The sequence below is a fragment of the Tenrec ecaudatus genome, chromosome 18 (genome assembly GCF_050624435.1).
Source record: "Tenrec ecaudatus isolate mTenEca1 chromosome 18, mTenEca1.hap1, whole genome shotgun sequence".
NCBI classification, from domain to species: Eukaryota; Metazoa; Chordata; class Mammalia; order Afrosoricida; family Tenrecidae; genus Tenrec; species Tenrec ecaudatus.
In genome coordinates, this window is record NC_134547.1 from 43,917,975 (window position 1) to 43,940,531 (window position 22,557).

Genomic DNA, 22,557 nt, shown 5'->3' on the forward strand with positions numbered 1-22,557 from the left:
CAGGAAGCTCAACTGTAGGAAAACTTTTCCTCCTGGGCAGCGTGGTTTTTTTTTTTTTATATAAATCATTTTATTGGGCTCATACAACTCTTATCACAATCCACACATACACCAATTGTTATACACTTGTTGCCCTCACCATTCTCAAAACTCGCTTTCTACTTGGGCTCCTGAAATCAGCTCCTCTTTTTCCTTTTCCCCTTCCCTCCCTCCTCCCTCATGAACCCTTAATAATTTATAAATTATTATTTTATCTTATCTTACACTGCCTGGCATTTCCCTTCACCCACTTTTCTGTTGCCCATCCCCCAGGGAGGAGGTTATATGTAGATCCTTGTGATCGGTTCCCCCTTTCTACTCCCCCTTCCCTCCCGGTATCGCCACTCTCACCACTGGTCCTGAGGGGTTCATCTGTCCTGGATTCCCTGTGTTTCCAGTTCCCACCTCTACTACTGTGCATCCTCTGGTCTAAGCAGGTTTGCAAGGTAGAATTGGGATCATGATAGTTGAGGGGAGGAAGCATTTAAGAACTAGAGGAAGGTTGTGAGTTTCCTTATTGCTACATTGAACCCTGAGTGACTCATCTCCTCCCTACTACCCATCTTCAAGGGATGTCCAGTTGTCTACAGTTGGACATTGGGTCCCCATCACAGGCTCTTCATTCACGAAGAAATGATTCTGCCCCCCACCCCCCGCCTTTGGTGCTTGAGAACTGGTCCCCTCAGCCCTTCATGATCATACTTGTTGGTGTGCTGCTTCCATGTGGACTTTGTTGCTTCCGGGGCTAGATGACCGCTTACTTACTTTCAAGCTTTTAAGACCCCAGATGCTATCTCTCTATAGCCAGGCACCATCAGCCTTCTTCACCACACTTATTTATGCACACATTTGTTTTCAGTGTTTATATGGGGAAGGTGATCACACAATGATAATTTTGTTCTTTGATGTCTGCTACATGATCCCTTCATCACCTCATGATCGCACAGCCTTGTGTGCTTCTTCTCTGTGGGCTTTGCTGCTTCCGAGCTAGATGGCCACTTGTTTGCCTTCAAGTCTTTAAGACCCCAGATGCTATATCTTTTGATAGCCGGGCACCATCAGCTTTCTTCACCACGTTTGCTTATGCACACCTTTGTCTTCAGCAACCATGTCGGGAAGGTGGGTATTATGGAATGACAATTTAGCTGAGCAAGGTGCTCTTGTATTAAGGGAGTGTGCGTGAGGAGGCCCAGTGTCCACCTGTTACCCTACTACTGAACCTATAAATATATTCACATGGGTCTATTTCCCCCATAATCATAAATATATTTACATATGTACATGTCTGTATTTAGGCCTCTATGTATGCCCTTTGCCTCCTACTCCTTTCCTCTATTTCCTTACGCTGTCTTCCTGTCCCTCTACCATGTTCAGCCTTCATTCTGGTTTCAGTAATTCCTCTCAGTTACCTTGCCCTTGGTCACTCCCTACCAGTCCTCTCATCCCCTCCCTGCTACTGGTTTTGAACCATTCATTGTTTCCTTGTCTCTGAGTTGACCAATACCTCCTCCCTTCCCCTACCTCCTGCATGCACTCTCATGTCCCACCGGGACCATTGGTCCCATTATTTTCTTCTCTCATTGTTTGTCTAGCCTATCTTATCTAGGTGGACCTGCAGAGATTATAATATGTGCATAAAAATATGAATGGCTTTGACAGCACCAAAGTGGCACATAGGAACATGGCAACGACAGCAGCAACACCAATGAGCTAACAAAGAAGCCACTGACCTACAAAATTTAAAAGAAGAGGAAAAAAGAACCGAGTTGGTGGCACGGGGGGAAGAGGGCTCTAACCCACCCAGGGGGAGAGTATGGGTTGTGTCCCCACAGAACTGGAATGTGCATACAGACCCCACCATGACATGCCAAACCATGAGGACAGCGTAAAGCACGGAGGAATCCACAAAAAGACTGGACCATACGCTGGCCCTAACCAGAATCAGCCTGACCCCTATCATGGAAGGGAGTGTCACAGAAAATGAAAACAGGTCACCTGGTGTGGGAAAGGAACTGACCTACCATACCCAGAAGGAAGCTGCAGCAAAGGAAGGAGGAGGAACAGAGTGAGCACACTTGGGCCCACCTCACTCAGAGGACGATAGCCCAGCTCAGAGGGCCCAATGTACAGAGAAGACCATATAGCCAGCCCCACTGCGAGATGGGACATCCTGCACTGACCCATGGCCCTACATGGGACAGCACCGGAGACACAGTATGGGATGTGTGACTGAGCTGACCCCACCACACTGAGGCAAAACACTAGGGGCGTGCAATTGAGCGGAGGGGAAAGCAGAGTAAGGAGGTCCCAAGGGAATGTAAAGGATGGAAATTTGGGCCAGGATGTGACACCCCATCAGACTCATCCAGAAGACACTCCTAAAGGTCAACAAACAAACAGACCTCGAACTATTAACAGGCTTTTTTTTTTCTCTTCTTTTAAATTTTGTAGGTCAGTGACAGCATCTTTTTCTGTTGCTAGAATCTAGGAGAGGGGTTGGATAGCCCTATGGCTGGGTGACCAAACTTATCTTCCAGAGATGGGGCTGGAATTTCAAACTGAAGTGGGATTCACAGTACATATTCAGACTCCCCACCAGTCATGCAGGCTGGGACAGAATACACTCAAGAAGTAGAAGTTTGCCTTCTGGGAAGAGCCAGGGGAAGGCTTGGCAGAGACAGGGGGGCCACTAAGAACCTCCAAGGACCTGAGCATCAAGGCTTGGCCTGGGGCATGTCTCCAACCCCTACCCAGCAGCAGATAAGTGATAAAGGGACTCCCATCTCTAGGGTTACCTACTTCCAGGAACTCCCACCTCCAGAACATCTTAGTCATTTCCACTTTGGTCAGTTCTCGACAAAATGCAGGGTCCTTTACCGGACTCTCTGATGATATGCCTACTTTCTTGGATGCACCAGCCCCTGCAAGTGGGATTTTGTATTCTTTTCATTAAATCTTTTGCCATTGAGTCTGTTTCTACTCAAAGCGATATTATATGACAGAGTAGAACTAACTGCTCCATAGAGTTTACTTGGCTATAATCTTTGTGGAAATGGCCAGATCTTTATCCTGTGGAGCCAACTGGGTAGTTTAAAGCTCCAGCCTTTTGGTTAGCAGCCAAGGACGTGCTTTGCCATTGTGCTGCCAGGTCTTCTCATTGAAATCTACCAAACCAAAAACCTGACTCGCTGCCATCCAGTCAATGCTGACTCATAGTGCCCCAGCTGTGGGTTTCTGAGACTGTAACTGTTTACAGGAGCAGAAAGCTCAGTCTTTCTCCCTCAGAGTTGCTGGTGATTCTGAACTTTCAACCATGCAGATGACAGACGAATGTGTAACCCCTGCACCGCTAGGGCTCCTACTGAAATGTACACCACTTGATTATCCCTTATCTGTGATTAATGACATGCTTTCCTTGTTAGTTGAATCCTGCATGATCTGTATTTTTTGTTCATCTGCGTTTATTTTCAATACGATAAATATCTGTGACCCCACATCAATTTCTGCCTCTCGGTTGCCCTTTGTTATCACATTGTCTGCTCTACCCCATGCTTAATCTTGAGTTTACCATTTGTGTTAGTCAGGGTAGACTAGAGAAACAAATCTGGAGACACTCATATGTGTATAAGGAGAAACAATATACAAGAGCAATTGAGTATTAGAAAACATCCCAGCCCAGTCCAGATCAAGTCCATAAGTCTCATATTAGCTCATATGTCACATACCAATCTATAAAGTCCTCTTCAGACTCAGGAAGCACATGCAATGACGCTGAATTCAGGAAGATCACAGGCCAGCAGGTGGGAAGTCTTGCAGATCCAGTGGCATTGTAAGCATTTCAGCACTGGCAGGGGTCTCCATATGACTTCTCTAGCTTCCAGGGCACAGACTATATCAATGTAGCATCATGTGTCCAATGTAGCATCATGTGTCTTGTCAATCGAGAGTCTCTCAGGGAGTGAGCAGAGAGAGAGTGTGTCTCCTGCCTCCAAGGAGGAAATACAGGAGTTCCCAGAATCCTCAGGAGAAGGCTGTGCCCATACAAAGGCCTTGTTGAATATCACCTAATCGACAAGCTCGTCTCCACCCCTTCACTCTTAATCCTCAAATTGACCCACGATTCTATAACTACCACACCATACTTTTGTTTTTCTTAAACACCAGTGTGTTTTCATTTATACTTCTAAAAGACATCCTATTTAGATTTTGTGGCTTTTATCTTAATTTTAAAATAGCATGCTATGTGTAAACTTTTTCTCATAATTTAATATGAGAAACATTCTCATAAAAACACTCTAAGTCAAGAAAAAAACCACTCTAAGTCTTTCACACTGTGTGGCATATAGTTGTGGTCCCTTCATTTTCACTGTTACCTAATAATCAATTGTCATCTAGTCAACTCTGACTCCAGAAGACCTCATATGTGTTACAGTGTACATATGTCCTATAGCAGTGGTTCACAACCTGTGGGTCGCGATCCCTTTGGGAGTCGAATGTCCTTTCACAGGGGTCACCTAAGACCATCGGAAAACACATAAATATTTCACAATATATAATTACGTATTGTTTTGTGAATAATCACTGTGATTTAATTATGTTTAGTTATGTCAAATTTGTAACAATGAAAATACATCCTGCATATCAGATATTTACATTATGATTCATAACAGTAGCAAAATTACAGTTATGAAGTAACTGAAGTTGGGGGGTCACCACACATGAGGAACTGTGTTAAAGAGTCGCAGCATTAGGAAAGTTGAGAACCACTGTCCTATAGGGTGTTCATTGACTGCTTTTATGGAAGTAGTTTGTTAGTCCTTTTTCCTCGAGGTATTTCTGGGTGGACTTGAATTTCTGACCTTTCAGTTAACAGGTGAGTGTGTTAACTGTTTCCACCACCCAAGGACTCCTCTTGGGTTGTTAATGCTTGCATTGTTATAGAAACTTTGGTTGTAAGCACTTTTCCAGCACTTGGGACATTCTGAACATTATTATACATGCCTTCTTGTATGAATTGTGGATGTGCCAATTTATAACCCACCAACGATGAACATATTAAAAACCCTTATTGATCCACATCCTCTCTAACACTTGGTATTATCAGAAATATTATTTTTAAGGCCAATTGAAGGGATGTTAAATGATATCTCACTGTTACCTTGTCATATGTGTATTCCTGTCCAACTGTTTAGTGTCTGTGCTATAATAGAAATCAACCTATCAGGGGACCATGAGGATTTAAGGAAGTATATTTGCAAAGCCTCTTAAGACCATGTCATTGTCTTGTTCACCTCCTCTGGGTTCTTAATACCCATGACAGTGCTTGGTACTTAGTCATTATCCTCGTCATCATTAAGGCAACAATAATAATGGATAACATTAATTGAGTGCTTACTAAATGCCAGGGGCTAGGCTAACACTTTTAATTTTGTCATATCATTTAATAACCATAGAAACTCTATGAGGTACGATGTTTCATTTTATAAATGGAGAACTGAAATTAAGTATCTTCTTCAGAATCATATAAGTAGTAAATGTTAGATACAGGATCAGAACCCTGACATAACATGAAAGCCCTTAACTACTGTCCTATCTTCTCTCCCCACCAGATGCCAGTGAGTTGACTCTACCCATAGCGATAGTGTGTATGTCAGAGTAGAACTGTGCTCTATAAGGTTTCTAGTGGCAGATTTTTCAGAAGTAGATAACCAGACCTTTCATCCAGGGTGCCCCTGGGTAGACTAGAACTTCTAATCTTTGGGTTATCAGCCAAGAATGTTAAACCCAGGGACTCCTATAGTACAAATACCCAATAAATATTCATATGAAGCACTTTTACCTACCCTTAACCAGTTGTTGGCTGCTGTTGAGTTGGTTCCCGTTCCTAGCAACCCTGTTATACACCAGAGCCAAACACAGTTAGGCCCTGTGCCATCTTCACAATTATTACTGTGCTTGAACCCATGGTTGTATCCTCTGTCCCTCTATCTCACTGAGGGACTTCTTTTGCTGACCTTCTACTTTACCAAGCCTGATGTCCTTTTCTAGGGACTGATCCCTCCTGGTGTGAGACAGTCTCAACGTTTCTAAGAACATTCTTGCTGTACTTCCAAAACAGATTTTTTTTAAAAGTCATTTCATTGGTAGCTCGTACAACTCTTATCACAATCCATATATCCATCCATTGTGTCAGGCACATTTGTACATTTGTTGCCATTATCATTTTCAAAACATTTTCTTTCTACTTGAGCCCTTGGTATCAGCTCCTCATTTTCCCCCTCCCTCTCTCACTCTCTCTTCCTCAGGAACCCTTGGTAATTATACACTTTTTTTCATGTGTTGTATTGACTGATGTCTCCCTTCACCCACTTTTCTGTTGTCCATTCCCCAGGGAGGGGTTTGTATGTAGATCATTGTGATCAGTTACCCCTTTCTCGCCCCACCTTCCCCTTACCCTCCTGGTATCACTACTCTCATTATTGGTGTTGAAGGGTTTATCTGTCCTGGATTCTCTGTGTTTCCAGCTCTTATCTGTATCAGTGTACATCCTGTGGTCTAGCCAGGTTTGTAAGGTAGAATTGGGATCATGATAGTGGGGAGGCGGGCAGGGGAGAAGCATTAAAGAATTAGAGGAAAGTTGTATGTTTCATCGGTGTTATACTGCACCCTGACTGGCTCCTCTCCTCCCTGCGACCCTTCTGTTAGGGGATGTCCAGTTGCCTATAGATGGGCTTTGGGGTTCCACTTGATACTCCCCCTCATTCACAATGATATGATTTTTTTTGTTCTGGGTCTTTGAGTCCTGATACCTAATCCTATCAACACCTCGTGATCACACATGCTGGTGTGCTTCTTCCATATAGACTTTGTTGCTTAGCTAGATGACCACTTGTTTATCTTAAGCCTTTAAGACCCCAAACACTATATCTTTGGATAGCCAGGCACCGTCAGCTTTCTTCACCACGTTTCCTTATGCACACATTTGTCTTTAGCAATCATGTCAGGAAGGTGAGCATCATGGAATGCCAGGTTAATAGAACAAATCATTCTTGCATTGAGGGAGTATTTGAGTAGAGGCCCAATGTCCATCTGCTACCTTAATACTAAACCTATAAATACATGTACATAGATCTATTTCCGCATCCTCATATATAAATATATTTACACGTGTACATGCCTTTATGTAGACCTCTATAAATGTCCTTTGCCTCCTAGTTCTTTCCTCTATTTCTTTTTACTTTCCTCTTGTTCCACTATCATGCTCAGCCTTCATTTGGGTTCCAGTAATTCCTCTCAGTTACATTGCCCTTGATCAAGCCCTACCAAGCCTCCTACGTCCTCCTCACCATCGATTTAGATCACTTGTTGTTCCTTTGTCCCTGGGTTTGTTAACACCCACTTTCTGTACCCCTCCCCTTTCCCATCTGAGACAGATTTTTCCATTCTAATGACAGCCCATGATATATTCAGCATGCTTCATCAACACTATAAATTAAAGGCATCAATTTTTTTTACAGTCTTCCTTTTCATCATCCAGTTTTCAGTGTATACGAGGCAGTTGCGATTTCCATTGCTTGGGCTCGGTACGTATTGGTCCTTACAGTAACATCTTTGATTTTTAATATTTTCAAGAGGTCTTTTGCAGCAGATTTGTCCAATGCAATATGTAATTTGATTTCTTGACTTATACTTCAATGGATGTTTGACTGTGGATCCAAGCAAAACAAAATTCCTAACAACCTCTGTCTTTCTTTTATTTATCATGCTGTTGGTTATTGGCCCAGGTGTGAGGGTTTTTTTCTTTACGCTAATGTGTTTTCCATACTGTTCTTCAACAATAAGTGCTTCAAATCCTCTTGCATTTAGCAAGCAAGATTGTGTCATCTGAGTATCACAGGTTGTCAGTGTGGCTTCCTGCAATCCTGATGCCATATCTTCTTCATATAGTCCAGCTTCTTGGATAATTTGCTCAGCATATGGATTGAATAAATACGGTGAGAGAATGCAACCCTGACAACTCTTTCTTGATTTTGAACCACACAATATCCCCTTGTTGTGTTCAAACAGTGCCTCTTGGTCTGTGGATAAGCTCTGTATTAGCACCAATTAATTATTCTGGAATTCACATTTTTCACAATGTCATCCATAACTTGTTATAATCTACACTATAGATAGTAGATTCTACACAGGTGAATTCATGGTCAATAAAACAGAGGTAGACATCTTTCTGGTGTTCTCTGCTTTCATACAAGAGCCAGTTGTGATCAGCAACAATACCACTCGTTCCATGCCCTCTTCTGAATCTGACTTGAATTCTGATAGGTCAAATGTCATGGCACTTTGTCTTTTATCAATTATGTCTAAAACACACTCACACTTTTAATTACAAACAAAACTTTATGAATTTTATAATTTACTCTAGTCACATGTAACTCATTTAATGTACAATTTCTAGGGAAACTTGAGAACTCTTTCAGTGTGAGATTGAAGTTACAAATTTGTTCTCCAATGTCATGAAATGTTTATGAATTCCCCGTCACCAATAATTCTCCTAACCCTGCTCTATTTTTGTTTTATTTGTCTCTAATGTACCATGTAATTATTATTATGTATTATTGATCCACAAGGATGGACATGTTTGTCTGCCTATTTGTCTGTGTATATCTTTGGTTAGTTTGGTTCTTATATATCCCAAATGTTTATAACCATGACTGGCAAAGAAGCAGTTTAACAAATACTTGTAGAATTAATGGAATAAATGCTTCCTGCAAGAATTAATGAATGATTGGATGAACCAATTAAAGCCACTACATTGGACAGTTCATGAGGTTTATATTTTAATTTTGTCAGTTTATTTATTTATAGGAGCCAATTATTTTTCAGTTTTAAGACATTTCTGCAAGCCATTGAGAAGCTGAGAGGCCAGAGATTTTGTGCCGACAATTAATTCTTTTTTTTTTTTCTTCTTTTACATTTTATTAGGGACTCCAACAACTCTTACCACAATCCATACATATACATACATCAATTGTATAAAGCACATCCATACATTCCCTGCCCCAATCATTCTCAAGGCATTTGCTCTCCACTTAAGCCCCTTGCATCAGGTCCTCTTTTTTTCCCCCCCCCTCCCTCCCCTTTCCCCCCTCCCTCATATGCCCTTGGTAATTTATACCTCGTTATTTTGTCATATCTTGCCCTATTCGGGGTCTCCCTTCCCCCCTTCTCTGCTGTCCCTCTCCCAGGGAAGAGGTCACATGTGGCTCCTTGTAATCAGTTCCCCCTTTCCAACCCACTCACCCTCCACTCTCCCAGCATCGTCCCTCACGCCCTTGGTCCTGAAGGTATCATCCACCCTGGATTCCCTGTACCTCCAACCCTCATATGTACCAGTGTACAGCCTCTGTCCTATCCAGCCCTGCAAGGTAGAATTCGGATCATGGTAGTTGGGGGGAGGAAGCATCCAGGATCTGGGGGAAAGCTGTGTTCTTCATCGATACTACCTCACACCCTAATTAATCCATCTCCTCTCCTAAGCCCCTAAAGGATAAGAAAAGTCCTGACCTCAATTCCTAAGACAATGTTGTGTCACCCTTCCCTTTATCTCTTAAAAATTAACAGCATTTAAATTAGCTGCCTGACTGAAATGTGAGTCCAGTCATGAGGTAGGAGGCATTAAAAATAAACAAATGAACAAAAACCTACTGGAAATTTTAATATAGTATCCCCCCCCCCAACCCCCCCCACACACACACACAAACACACCTCTTCTAGCTCGATACACTGGTGTCTGGGCCCAATTTGTCCCACTTCCTATGCAAAAATATCTGACATTTGTAGAGAAGGCCTTTAACCTTTGGCTGTTATTCCAAATGGGGGTACACTAGATAAATGCAAGATTCAGGAGCCAGCCCTCCTACTCAAGCGTCTGTGTCTCAGTCTGCAAAGCTGGGCCAACGAGTAATTATAGCCTCCCTGTGCGGTGTACAGGGCAGGAGGCTGATTTAATAAAGGAAACCTGCTGTCTGTCTCCAGCCTGGCTCTGACTCATGGAATTAGGGTGTCCCAGGGCTACCACAGAGGGTGGTGAGCAGCTGGGGGGCAGGAGGTGAGGGTGGCCAGCAAGCAAGGCTTAGAGCAAGAGCCCTACGGATGGGGAAACTCCCCCTGTGGCCGGAAGGAACCTGCAGCTGGAGCCTAAGGAAGGGAGGCTCAGACAGAGCAGCTGCTGTTCCGCCACAGCAGCCACTGCTCCGCCCTTGAAAGGAGGCTTGCTGTGCAGAGATGTGAAATAAAATGAGTTAGTGATTTTCGTACTCAAAATTAATTTAGGGAGAAATCTAATTGCCTGTAATAGGGATGACTGCCCTGCCATGATCAACCTCCACTCTGGTCTCTTTCGTTTGAGGCTGGGTTCAGTGGGTTCTGGAGTGATGAGCACTTTGTGAATTCGATTTCCCACTTTGGCAGGAGGCAGCTAATTAGATGTCTGCAGTCACACAGATGGGTGGCCCTGACAGAGGTTTCAGCTACGAGAAAGGTAACAGCCTCTTCTGACTGGGTTCAGATTCCACCTTAGATAGGTCACCAGAGGTCACTTTATCCTTCCTGCCGTCTCCAGCAGCTTCCTCCACCTCCCTTGACAGTCAGCCAGAGGAGAGGACATGACCTCCCTCAGCATTGCAGACCACGAGACTCCTGTTCCCACCCAGTGTCCCTTCTCTCTCTGAGTCATACAGCTCGTAGTCAGGTGATCCTCCTCTGGGCCCTCTGGAGAGCACCTTGACCTATATTCCGAACTCTCCATTGCAGCCTATTCTAATTGTCCTGAGAAAGGGCCTGTCAGGCCAGCAGGCACAGTGCCCGACAATGCTCAGCCTTCTGTGCTGCTGGCAACCCCAGGCTCCAGACAGTGCCCAGTTGTCTGCGGGAAGGGTACTCCTGCCTGGAGAGCAGAGAGGCCTGAAAATGGAAAGTTAGGAGGCTGTGTTGGGGTGGAGGAGGAGCAGTGGTGAGTTGAGTCAGCTGGGAAAGTTGACAGCCACTAGAGAGACAGTTTCCTCCCTTACCCCCACCTCTCCTCCTTGCTCCCCCCTCTCCCTTCCTCCCCTCCCCATGCAAGTAGGGAGGGGTTGTGGGGCAGAGGCCAGCCCAGCCTCTAGACAGCCCTGCTGGTGGCTGAATGATCTTGCTGCCCAGGGGAGGGAAAGAGGTGAGAAACCATGCAAATAATGGGATGTGAACCTAATGACTCATCAGAATAATTCAAGCCAAGGAAACTCCCCTCCTCTCCTCCCCCACCCACCTAAAGAACAAGTTCCCATCTCCAAATTATCCACAAAATGGCCCGTGCTTATTTTGTCTATGGGTTCTTTGTCTGGCTGTGCCCCATGCTGGCTTTGTGTTCTCAACATGAGGATGACTGGGTTGTTGTGGCAAAGGGAATTGAAAGGGAAATGTAAAGAATCAAACTTTGTCTTGCTTTGGGGCAGCTAGCCTGTAAAAAATAGTGATGTTTTCTGAAGATCACAGTCCTGTTAACATTCAAAAGGTCTCTGCATTTGGCCTGACCAATTCTGTGACCTGTCAAGTCACTACTGGCCTTTCTATCTCCAGTCCGCCATGTGGGGATATAGAGAAAACCATAGTATGTATGATGATGTTAGCTTTAAACCCAGAAATGTGTGTAGACATACATTCATTATACATATTATCGTTAAGAGTCATACAGTGGCTTCCAACTGACAGAAACTCCATGCATGTCAGAGTAGAACGACTTTGTAGAGATTTCAAGGCTGTGAGCTTTCTCCAAGCCTTTCTTCTGTGGTGCCTCTGAGTGGGTTAGAATCACCAAACTTTCAGCTAATAGCTGAACTCCTGACTTTTCACCACCCAGGGACTCACTTCTAATTACATGTAATTATGTAATATTATTTTCTCTAGATTATTAAATCACTCCTCTCTCTCCCATTGGTAAATTATTTGGTTTGTTAAATGTGCCTATCATAGAAAGGTTTGCCTCAGGTGTGTTTGCAAATGTAAATAGGAAATGCAGCCTCTGGCTACATTACTGTGTTAGTCTGGGTTGACTAGAGGAAAAAGTCCAGGATACTCAGATGTGTGTAAGAGACAGCTTTATAACTTTAAGAGTAATTTTACATTAAGAAAACATCCCAGCCCAGTGCAGATCAAGTTCATAAGTCCAATATTAGCCCATGTGTCTGCTGCCAATCTATAAAATCCTCTTCAGACTCAGGCAACACATGCAATGATGCTGAATGCAAGAAGGTCACAGGCCAGTGGGTGGGAAGTCTTGTGGATCCAGTGGTGGTAGAAGCATCTCAGTGATGTGTGTTTATTGTAATTTGGATAAAAATCTACAGATTGGCATAAAGTCCACTTTTAAAATCAGGATAATGAGTTACTGCCTGGCACAGAGCAGGTGTTGGATGTTGATAGATAGATAGATAGATAGATAGATAGATAGATAGATAGATAGATAAAATAAGGCCAAGCTCACTGCCACCAAGCCAATTCTGACTCATAGCAACCCTATGGAACAGAGTAGAACTGCCCCCGTGAGTTTCCAAAACTGTAAGTAACTTTTTTTCGAGTGTAGAAAGCCCCCTCTTTCTTCTACAGAGCTACTGATGGTTTTGAACTGCTGACCTTTCTGTTAGCAGCCCAACATGTAGTTTGATGTTAGGATCTCAGGGTTGGGAAACTTTTGAGACACAAGAGCCACTCCTGCCCCTAACAACAATGTAAAATTATTTAAGAACAATACATATGTTTTCACAAACAAATGAAATCACCACTATCTGAATAATATCCTTTAAAATTTTTTATTTTACTTCAGGGTCACATGTACATACCAAAAGAGCCTCATAGAGCTCAAGAGCCACAGTTTTGGGAACCCTGGATAGATGCAAGCCAGATAGATGGAAGGGAAAGAGGGAGGGAGACAGGAGATCAGCACACTATCGGAGCAGAACTAGATTTAGCAGGAATTTAATTATGCTTAAACATCAGAGCCTTTTGCTTACCTCCCTTCCAAGGCTTTATGTTACTTTAAATTTATCATGATGCTTTCCTGGTCCTGAAGAGTGTTCCCAATGCTGTATACCCAGTTTGGGCAATAGAAAACATCTCTTTGCCCCTGTATAGGATGTCTCTGAGACGCCTATGCTTGGTTCTTTTTTTAAGATTAGGAAGTACACAAAAATCTAAGTGTTGTGAGTGATTTGGCAGTTCTCCATTAATTCCAAATCATTAATCTGCAGAGAGATCCACATATGGTTAGGCAAGGGCAACACTGTTAGGAATGAAATGTAGAAAGAGGGTGGAGATCAGGAATGTGCATAATTACTGGGCCAATCCCAAATGGCTTTTGGAATCCACTCTAGCCCTTCCAAAGCTCTTCAGTTTCCAAAAAGTTTGAATCTGGACAATGCTGGTTGAGCTGTTTGGGGCAGTCAAGATACAGGAACTTTCTCATCAGTCCTGGCTGGTCTGCATTGCTGCTCTCTCATTAACTAGTTGTCTGGCCTCAGTGGAGGCAGTTAATCTTATGAGGCCTAAATTTCTCTACTGTAAGATGTGGTTGGTGATTTCTGAGCACCTTAAAAGGAACCCTGGTAGTATAATGGTTACTTGTTGGGTTGCTAATTGCAAGGCCAGCAGTTCAAAACCACCAGCTGTTCAGCAGGAGAAAGATAGGACTTTCTACACCCAGAAACTCTCAGGGGCAGTTCTGCCCTGTCCTAAAGGATTGCTACGAGACACCATTGTCTCGATGGCAATGGGTTTAGCAATGGCAACTTCTGAAAGCAAAGACCAAATCTGTCTTGTCCACCACTGTATTTCAGTTGTTGAGTACAAATAATGTTTAGTAATAATAATGGCCAATATAAAACCCAAATTCATTACTATCTATTCTAACTGATAGTAGCCTATAGAACAGAGTAGAGTTGTTCCCCTAGGGTTTCTTTCTTTCTCTTTTTAAACAGTTGTACTGGCATGTCATCCACATATCATACAATTCAGTAATTTCAACACATCAAGAAAAGTTGTACAATCATTACCACAATCAATTTTAATATATTTTCTGTTCCTTATACTCATTATTATTCTTTTTTTAAATTTTGGCAAAAATATACATAACAAAACATTCTCCAATTCAACAATTTCTACATGTATGATTCCATGCCCTTGATTATACTCTGCGTTGTACTACCATTATTGCCCAGAGAGTTTCTAAGGCTGTAAAACTTTATGGAAGCAACCTATCACATCTTAGTCCCAGGGAGTGGCTAGTAAGTTTAAATTGTCAACTTTTAGTTCAGAGATGAGCACTTAACCACTGTGACATATTATTATTATTAACAGTAAACATTTTCTTGACATATATGAGTAAGCTGAAGTATAGAATGGTTACATAAATTTCCCAATACCCAGCAAGCCATTGGCCAAGCTAAAATTCAAACCCAAACAGCCTGACTCCTTGAGCGGATAACACATAGAGTTTCATAAATGAGTGAAACAAGGAAGGAACTGCCTCTTGATTTAGACCATGATTACCCAAGATAATTACCTTTTTGAAAGCTCTCTATGTGTTCAGCACTACACACACACACACACACAAACACACACACACGATCAGGGGTGAGGAGATGCTTCAAAAAGTTCATGGAAAAATTGAATTCAAATTTATGGACATTTTCCACAAATTTGTGAGCCTCCCTCATATAAAACAAACAAGCAAACAGACTTGATGCCTTCAAGTAGAGTCCATGTCATCGTAAGAGTGGACCTACCCCTGTGAGTCTCTAAAACTTTAAAGATGAAGCACACAGCATCATCTTTCTCTCCTGAGCAACCGGTGGATTCAAATCTGACCTTGTAGTTAGCAGCTCAATGCATAACCCAATACGCCATGAAAGCTCCTTGTCGTGTGTGAATGTGTGTATAACTTAATTCCTCTAACCATCTTGATAAGTAGGTAGAATTAACCCCATTTTGCAGTAAGGAAAACAAGGTTGAGAAAGGCTAAAGGACTTGCCTTTGATCATGCAGCAGATAAAGAGGGTAATGTTAGAATTTAAGTTCTGACCTATCTGATCTTAAAGATCATCTTTGCTCTTCTGTTTCATAACTTCTTTTAGTCTTCTATTTATTATCTAACATTTGCCTCTAATGCTCTATAGGCTTTAAAAATGCTTTTGAAAAAAATGCTTTTGTACCCATTTTTATCTTTTAGTTCTCATGATAGTCTAGGAAGGAAGTTGAAGAAGCTATTAAGATTCCATTTCATAGAGATAGCTACTCAGAAAGTTAAGATCAAATGACAAGTACAGGGATAGAGTCAAGACTGAAACAAACTTGTTATGTTGATTCCTACTAAATGTCCCTACCTTCTATCCCTGGTGCTTCTCTATTACAAATCCCCTCATCGTGTCTGACTCTTGTACAGAGGCAATATGTTTGTTATGAGATCCCAGGAGGCTGCAGCTCTTCTGGGGCTGGGCCACGGGAATTTTTTTCAAAATCTTAGCTTTGACCATATTTTGCGGCTTTCTTAAATTGTTGGCATTTTAACTGTCCTGTTGCCAAAGCATGAAGGAAAAGGGTGAATTATGACAGCTCCTCCCCTACCCTGTATTTTTAACCAACACAAGGGGGAGTTTGACCACTCGCAATTAGAGATGCGTTGTGTCTATGTGTCTGTTAGATTCTGCTGGCATAGTCAGAAATTGCCTTGCCAACATTGGAAACTCATTTCATAAAGCCAGGAAGAAAAGGATTTCCACTCTGCGCTCAGCTCTGGGGCCAATATAAGTATAGCTCTTAAACTAGCAAATTACATTTGGCATTGCTTCTCCTGGACAACCACTCAATGGAAGCACCTAACTCATTCGGTTAGAGCAGAGGTTCTGTTTCTGCACTCAGCAAAAGTGTAAGAATGTTATCATAAACTACCTTCTGTCTCTGATTAAAAGGGGCTTATTTAACTTCTTTAATACCATTTTATTTCTTTTAAAATACTAATTTTATTTATTTTGAGTAGGCAATTTATTTGGTTCAAGGTTCAAAAGGCTATATACACGATGACCTCTTTAAACCTGTGGCTTTATTATCAAGTGCCCCCTTACAGAAGAAGTCAGTGATTTCAGGTGTGAACAAGAAAATAAGCAAATATATTTGTTTGTACATGTGTATTCATTTACTCTCATTTTAATGGCAACATACTATATTATTCTATACCTTGGCTTTATCATTTGAAGATCATTCTAATTGAGTTAATAAAAAGTTTGTTTTAAAAATTATTTAATTGTATTCCCTTGTATGAATGTTCCATACTCTTTGCTAACCCGCCTCCTTAGATAGTTTCCAAACGTTTGCTTTTGTTAACAGCACTGCAATGAACAATCTTGTGTTATTTCTTCTTTTTTTCATAAATAAGATCTTTTATTGGTCACCATTAAAAGTCTGCATTTTAAACATATTCTTAACTATTAGTTCATTCCACTTTAGCACCTCTCTCAGCTCCAGTAGTTTTTTCCCAGAACTACCACCTTCACCATGAAGTTCTATGAGTTTTCCCAATTCAAACTTGGGCTCCTTCAGCATTTGTACTTTCCTGATGTACACATCACGGAGCGGATAGACAGATTGGCAAGCCTTTTCTATGTCATTCCCAATGCTGTCTGCAACCAACTTTTTGACCATGTCTTTCAAGTCATTTGTCTGCACCTCTCGGGTCATGCTTTCCATCATTTTCTTTCAGATTTGGCGGACCTGCTGGTGCTGAGCATCAGAGGTCTTCCAAATCTGATTGTAGCATTTCTTTAGTAAAATCAACACAGAAAAGATGAAGCAAGCCATCAGTAATCTTGACATCAACATGAGCTTCAATCATGGGCTGCCATGTTTTTACCATGAACACATGTTGTCATGTGTTAAGATCCTTGCCATGGAAGTTGATCAGGCAGTTTTTGCCCTGAACATCCTCAGTAATTAGCTTGAATTTTTTATATGCAACTTAATTGTTCTGCACATCATTAAGGCTCACTTCAAAAACTCGAACCTTGAGGTTATCAGGTGTAATTTTGGTTCTTTGAGTGCTAGTGATTAGTGTTTTTCCAATATTTCTTATGTTGAACATAGTTGGTGTTTCCACATCATACCAATCTCTCATAGAAAATGAACAAACCACTTTCTTTTTAGCTCCTTATTTGCCACCTTTTGTAAGACGCTTATTCTTGCTGACCACCACAGTGCCACGCAGAGAGCGAAAAGAGCGGAATTGAAACTCCTGTTATTTATTCTTTAGAATAGCTTGCAACTTTTAATGGAAACTAGACTTGTGGTTCTAATGAGACTGTATCCAGGAAATTAACTAAGCACAAGTATTTAAAAGAGGTTCATTTTTTTTCTCTAGTCTGCACTCCTTTGATTTGTGGGTTGGTAACTTCATCTTACATGCTTTGGGCTTTAAATGATCCCTGCTGATATTTTCTCTCAACTCAGAAGAGTGATAAGAACTCTTCTTAATGGTTTTATTCTTGTACTGAAATGGTCTGTTTCTGTCTATTCCCCTGTGACTCATCGCTGCTCAACACAGTGGCAAGTTAATACAACACAAATGACACATGTATTACCACCATGACTCAAAACTGGTCTGGGATTCATCAGTCAATTTTTATTCTGACGTTGGTGCCAGGTTAGAACACTAGAACCAGAGCTCAGAATTCATAACATTCATATTTGGGAAATAAGTGATTTCCCCATGCGTGTGGTGTGGGAATTTAAAGATGTGTGGTAAAAAAGCCAAAATACCGACAAATGAATGATAGATAGTTATTCACCAAAGGATATCTTACAGGAAGGGCTGCAGACTTAAGTAGCCAGGGGCATCATTTACATTTTCAAATTAGGTCTTAGTATATTTGTTAGTTAACTGCCATGACTCATGACAGAACAAAATGCTGTCCAGGCCCACACTATCCTTCTGGTAGGGGACAGATAGGACCTTTGTGGTTCATAGTTTTCATTGACTGATATTTGGAAGTGGACTATGTGCCTTTTCTTCCTAGTACATCTTAGTCTAGAACCTCCCTTGACATCTATTCCACATCATAGCAACTTGCAAGCTCCCACTAGTAGATAGTTGGTGGCTCTTCATGAAATGCGCTAGTGTAAGAATTGAGTCGAGGTATCCTACATGGAAGGCAACAGTTCTATCACTGAGCCACCAGTGTCTACACAGTAGCTGTATTATACAGGTTGTGTTAAATTTAACCATGGGTCTAGGAATCTAGGAAAATTAGATGTTGTCAGAAATGAAATATCATGCATAAATATGGATATCTTAGGCATTAGTGAGAAATGGACTAGTATTGACTATTTTGAATCAGACAATCATATGCTTTACTATGGTGAGAATGAAAATTCAAGAGAAATGGTGCCAGATTCATCAGCAAAACATTTTAAGATCTGTCTTGAAGTACAATGCTTTTTGTGATAGGATAATATCCATAGTCCTACAAAGAAGACCAGTTAATATAACTATCATTCAAATTTGCATACCAACCCCTAAAGCTAATGATGAAGAATTCTACCAAGTCCTTTATTCTGAAATTGATCAAGCATGCAATCAAAATATATTTATACTTATTGGTTATTGGAATATGAAAGTTGGAAACAAAAGTACCAGTAGTTGGAAAATATGGTGTTGGTGATATAAATGAAGCCAGAGAGAGCATGATAGAATTTTGCAAAACCAACTGAATTGTAGTCAATTAATATGGTCCTTCTAGCCATGATTCCCTATGGGATATGTTATAATTCTGGACTTTATACACTTGTGGCTATAATCTAATTTTTGGAGGACATTCAGATATGTTGAATGTCTTCTTTCCTTTTGGTTTTCTAACTCCAAGTCTTTACATATTTCATTATAATACGTTGCCTTTTTGAAATGCCTTCAAATTTTTTTGTTTCTTTTTATCATTTCTAGCATTTGCTTCAGCAACTCTGATCAAGAGCAAGTTTCAGAGTTTGGACATTCAGTTTGATCTTTCCTTTTTAAAAAAAATTTTATGACCCTTTGCTATCATCTTGTATAATATCCTTGATGACATCCCACATCTCATTAGGTCTTCTGTCATTAGTTTTCAATAAGTCAAATCTATTCTTGAGATGTTCTCTAAATTCAGGTGGGATATACTGGAGTCCATATTTTGGTTCTTGAGGACTTCTCTTAATTTTCTTCAACTTCAACCTGAACTTGTTATTGTTAGATGTCATTAAGTCAGTTCCAATCTATAGCACAACAGAACGAAACACTGCCTGGTCCTTCCCTGTCCTCAAAATTGTTCCCATGCTTGAGCCCATTATTGCATCCACTGTGTCAATCTATTTCATTGAGATCTTTCCTCACTTTCTCTGTCTCTCCACTTTACCAAGCATGATGTCCTTCTCTAGGGGCTGGTCTCCCCTGACAACATGACCAAAGCATGTCAGACAAAGTCTGCCCACCCTTGCCTTTTAGGAGCACTCTGGCTATCCTTCTTCCAAGATAGATAGCTTCATCCTTTTAGCCGTCCATGGTACTTTCAGTATTCTTCTCCAGTACAATTCAAGTGTATCAGTTCTTCTCCAGTTTTCTTTATTCAATGTCCAACTTTCACATGCACACGAGGCAACTGAAAATGCCATGGTCTGGGTCAGGCACAAGTAGCACAAACAAGTAACATCCTTGCTGTTCAATATTCTAAAGAAGACTTACGCACCAGATTTACCCAGTGCAACATGTCTTTGATCTCTTGACGGTTGCTTCCATGAACATTAATTGTGGATCCAAACAAGATAAAATCCTTGATAACTTTAATTTTTCTCCATTTATAATGATGTTACCTATTAGTAGTTACTCTTTGGGGTGCTAAATGCAACATAAGCAGTTCAAAACCACCAATCATTCCTCACGAGAAAGACTAGGCTTTCTATTCCCCTTAGTAGTTACAGTTTTGGAAACTAACAGGGGCAGTTCTGCTCTGTCCTATAGGGTCATTATGAGTCTGCATTGAATCAGTGGAAGTGAGTTTGTTTTGTGTTTTTATATTGAATTATACCACATACTGAAGGCTGCAACCTTTGATCTTCATCAGCAAGTGCCTCAAGTTCTCCTTACTTTCAGCAAGCAAGATTGTGTCATCTGCGTCTAACAGGTTGTCCTGCATTCTTCTTCATATTATCCAGCTTCTCTTGTGATTTGCTCAGCATACAAATTGAGAAGTATGATGAGAGGCTACAACCATGATGCCCACCTCTCCTGATTTTAAACCATGCAAAGTTCCCTTGTTCTTTTTAAAAAACTACCTCTTGATCCACTACCAGTTCCACATGAGCACAATGGAGTATTCCAGAATTCCCATTCTTCTCATGGTTATTGTTATTTTGACATGATCCACATAGTCAAATGCCTTGGCATAGTTAATAGAACACAAGGAAACATAATTCTGGCATTCTCTGCTTTCAATCAAGAGCCATCTGATATCAGCAATGATATGTCTTGTTCCACATCCTTTTATGAATCTGGCCGGAACCTCTGGCAGCTCCCTGTCAATGTACTGCTGCAACCATCTTCAGTAAAATTTTGGTTGGATGTGACATCAGTGATATTGTTCTATAATTCATTCATTCTGTTGGGGCACCTTTCTTTACAATGGGTACAAATATGGATCTCTTCCAGTCAGTTGGCCAAGGAGATGTCTTCCACATTTCCTGGCGTAGATGAGTGAGTGCTTTCAGTGCTTCATGAACCTGCTGATACATTTCCACTGGTATCCCGTTGTATTAAGCAGGGTTCTCTAGAAAAACAAAACCAGGACACTTAAGATTATATATATATATATAGTCTTTGTATTCCTTTTTGATTTATATAATATATTATATATAATCTTTGTATATAATATTTGTATTCCATATATATATATATATATATATATATATATATATATATATATATATATATAATTAGTCCACATAGCAGTACAGAGAGCTCAGTCCAACTCACTTTCGTGGGACATTAAATATACTGATGGTCCTTTCAACTCATGCCAGCAGAAGCAGGTCGTGGTGAAGCCTCAGGGTTGTAGCAAGCTTTAGTCTTATTGACAGGCTAAACTCCACCCACCTGTTCTTACAGGTACCCTGTTGGCACAAAACACCTGCTATCACACTCATCAATTCCCGAAGCCTTGTTTTTAGTTAATACTTTCAGTTCAGCTGGAACTTCTTTCCGCACTATTGGCTCTTGCTCATATGTTACTTTCTGGAAAGGTGGAATGTTCTTTTTGATCCAGTGACTGTGTATTCTTTCCATCCTCTTTTTATGCTTCCTGCATCATTCAATATTTTGCCTGTAGAGGCTTTCAATATTACTGCTTGGAGCTTGAATTTTTTTCTTGCGTTCTTTTAGTTTAACGTATGCTGGGGGGAAAAGCATGCTGAGTCTGTTCTTCCCTTTTTATTTTATAAGTCTAGGTATTTGCACATTTCATTATAACATTTTGCTCTGTCTTCTCAAGCTGCCCTCTGAAATTTTCTGTTCATCTCTTTGACTTCATCATTTCTCCCATTTGCAGCAGCTACTTTCAAATTAAGAGCAAGTTGCAGAGTCTCTTCTAGCATCCACTTTGATCTTTTCTTTCTTTCCCATTTAAAAAAAAAACAGTTTTATCGGCACTTCATCCACATATCATACATTTCAGTAGTTCATATTAACAGGAGTTGTGCAATCATTACCACAATTGAACATTTTCTTCCTGTACTCAATGTTACTAGTATATTTATTTTTAATTGTAGCATAAATATTCACGACAAAACGTCCAATTCAACAACTTGTATATGTATAATTCAATGCCATTTATTATACTATTCATATTATACAACCATTGTTAATCATTTTCCAAATTATTCCACCACCATTAACATAAACTCAGTGCCCACCTAAGTAAAAACTGTTCCTCCTTCACCCATGGTAATCTCTTTGCTGTATTTTTAGTGACATTTTGTTTTCTTCATGATTGATGTTTTTTGATGTCCTCATACAAGTCATCAGGTCTACCATTAGTGTTCACTGCAGCAAATCTGTTCTTGAGATGTTCTTGAAATTCAGATCAGATAGACTCAAGGCCTTATTTTGGCTCTAGTGAACTTTTAATTTTATTCAGATTTAATCTGAACTTATTATTTTTGACCTGAACTTTTATATGAGAAACTGATGGTCTGTTCCACAGTCAGCCCCTAGTGAGGGTGTAGCTGCTGACATTGGGCCTCTCCATACACTTTGCCCACAGATGTAGTCAATTTGATTTCTGTGCATTCCATTTGGAGAAGTGCATGTGTATAGTTACCTTTGTTGTTGTTGAAAAAAGGTATTTGCTATGAACGAGTTGTTGGTTTTCTAAAATTCTGCCATGTGATCTCTAGCTTTGTTTCTATCACCAAAGCTAT

General features: G+C 40.8%; 1 protein-coding gene and 1 pseudogene across 6 annotated transcripts in view; one reads left to right on the plus strand and one right to left on the minus strand.

The window, feature by feature from the left end:
• CHD9 (chromodomain helicase DNA binding protein 9) overlaps positions 1–22,557 on the plus strand; it is a 261,384-nt gene that overhangs the window by 35,049 nt on the left and 203,778 nt on the right. The window lies entirely within an intron of this gene.
• Positions 16,559–17,308, minus strand: LOC142432301 (small ribosomal subunit protein eS1 pseudogene; annotated as a pseudogene).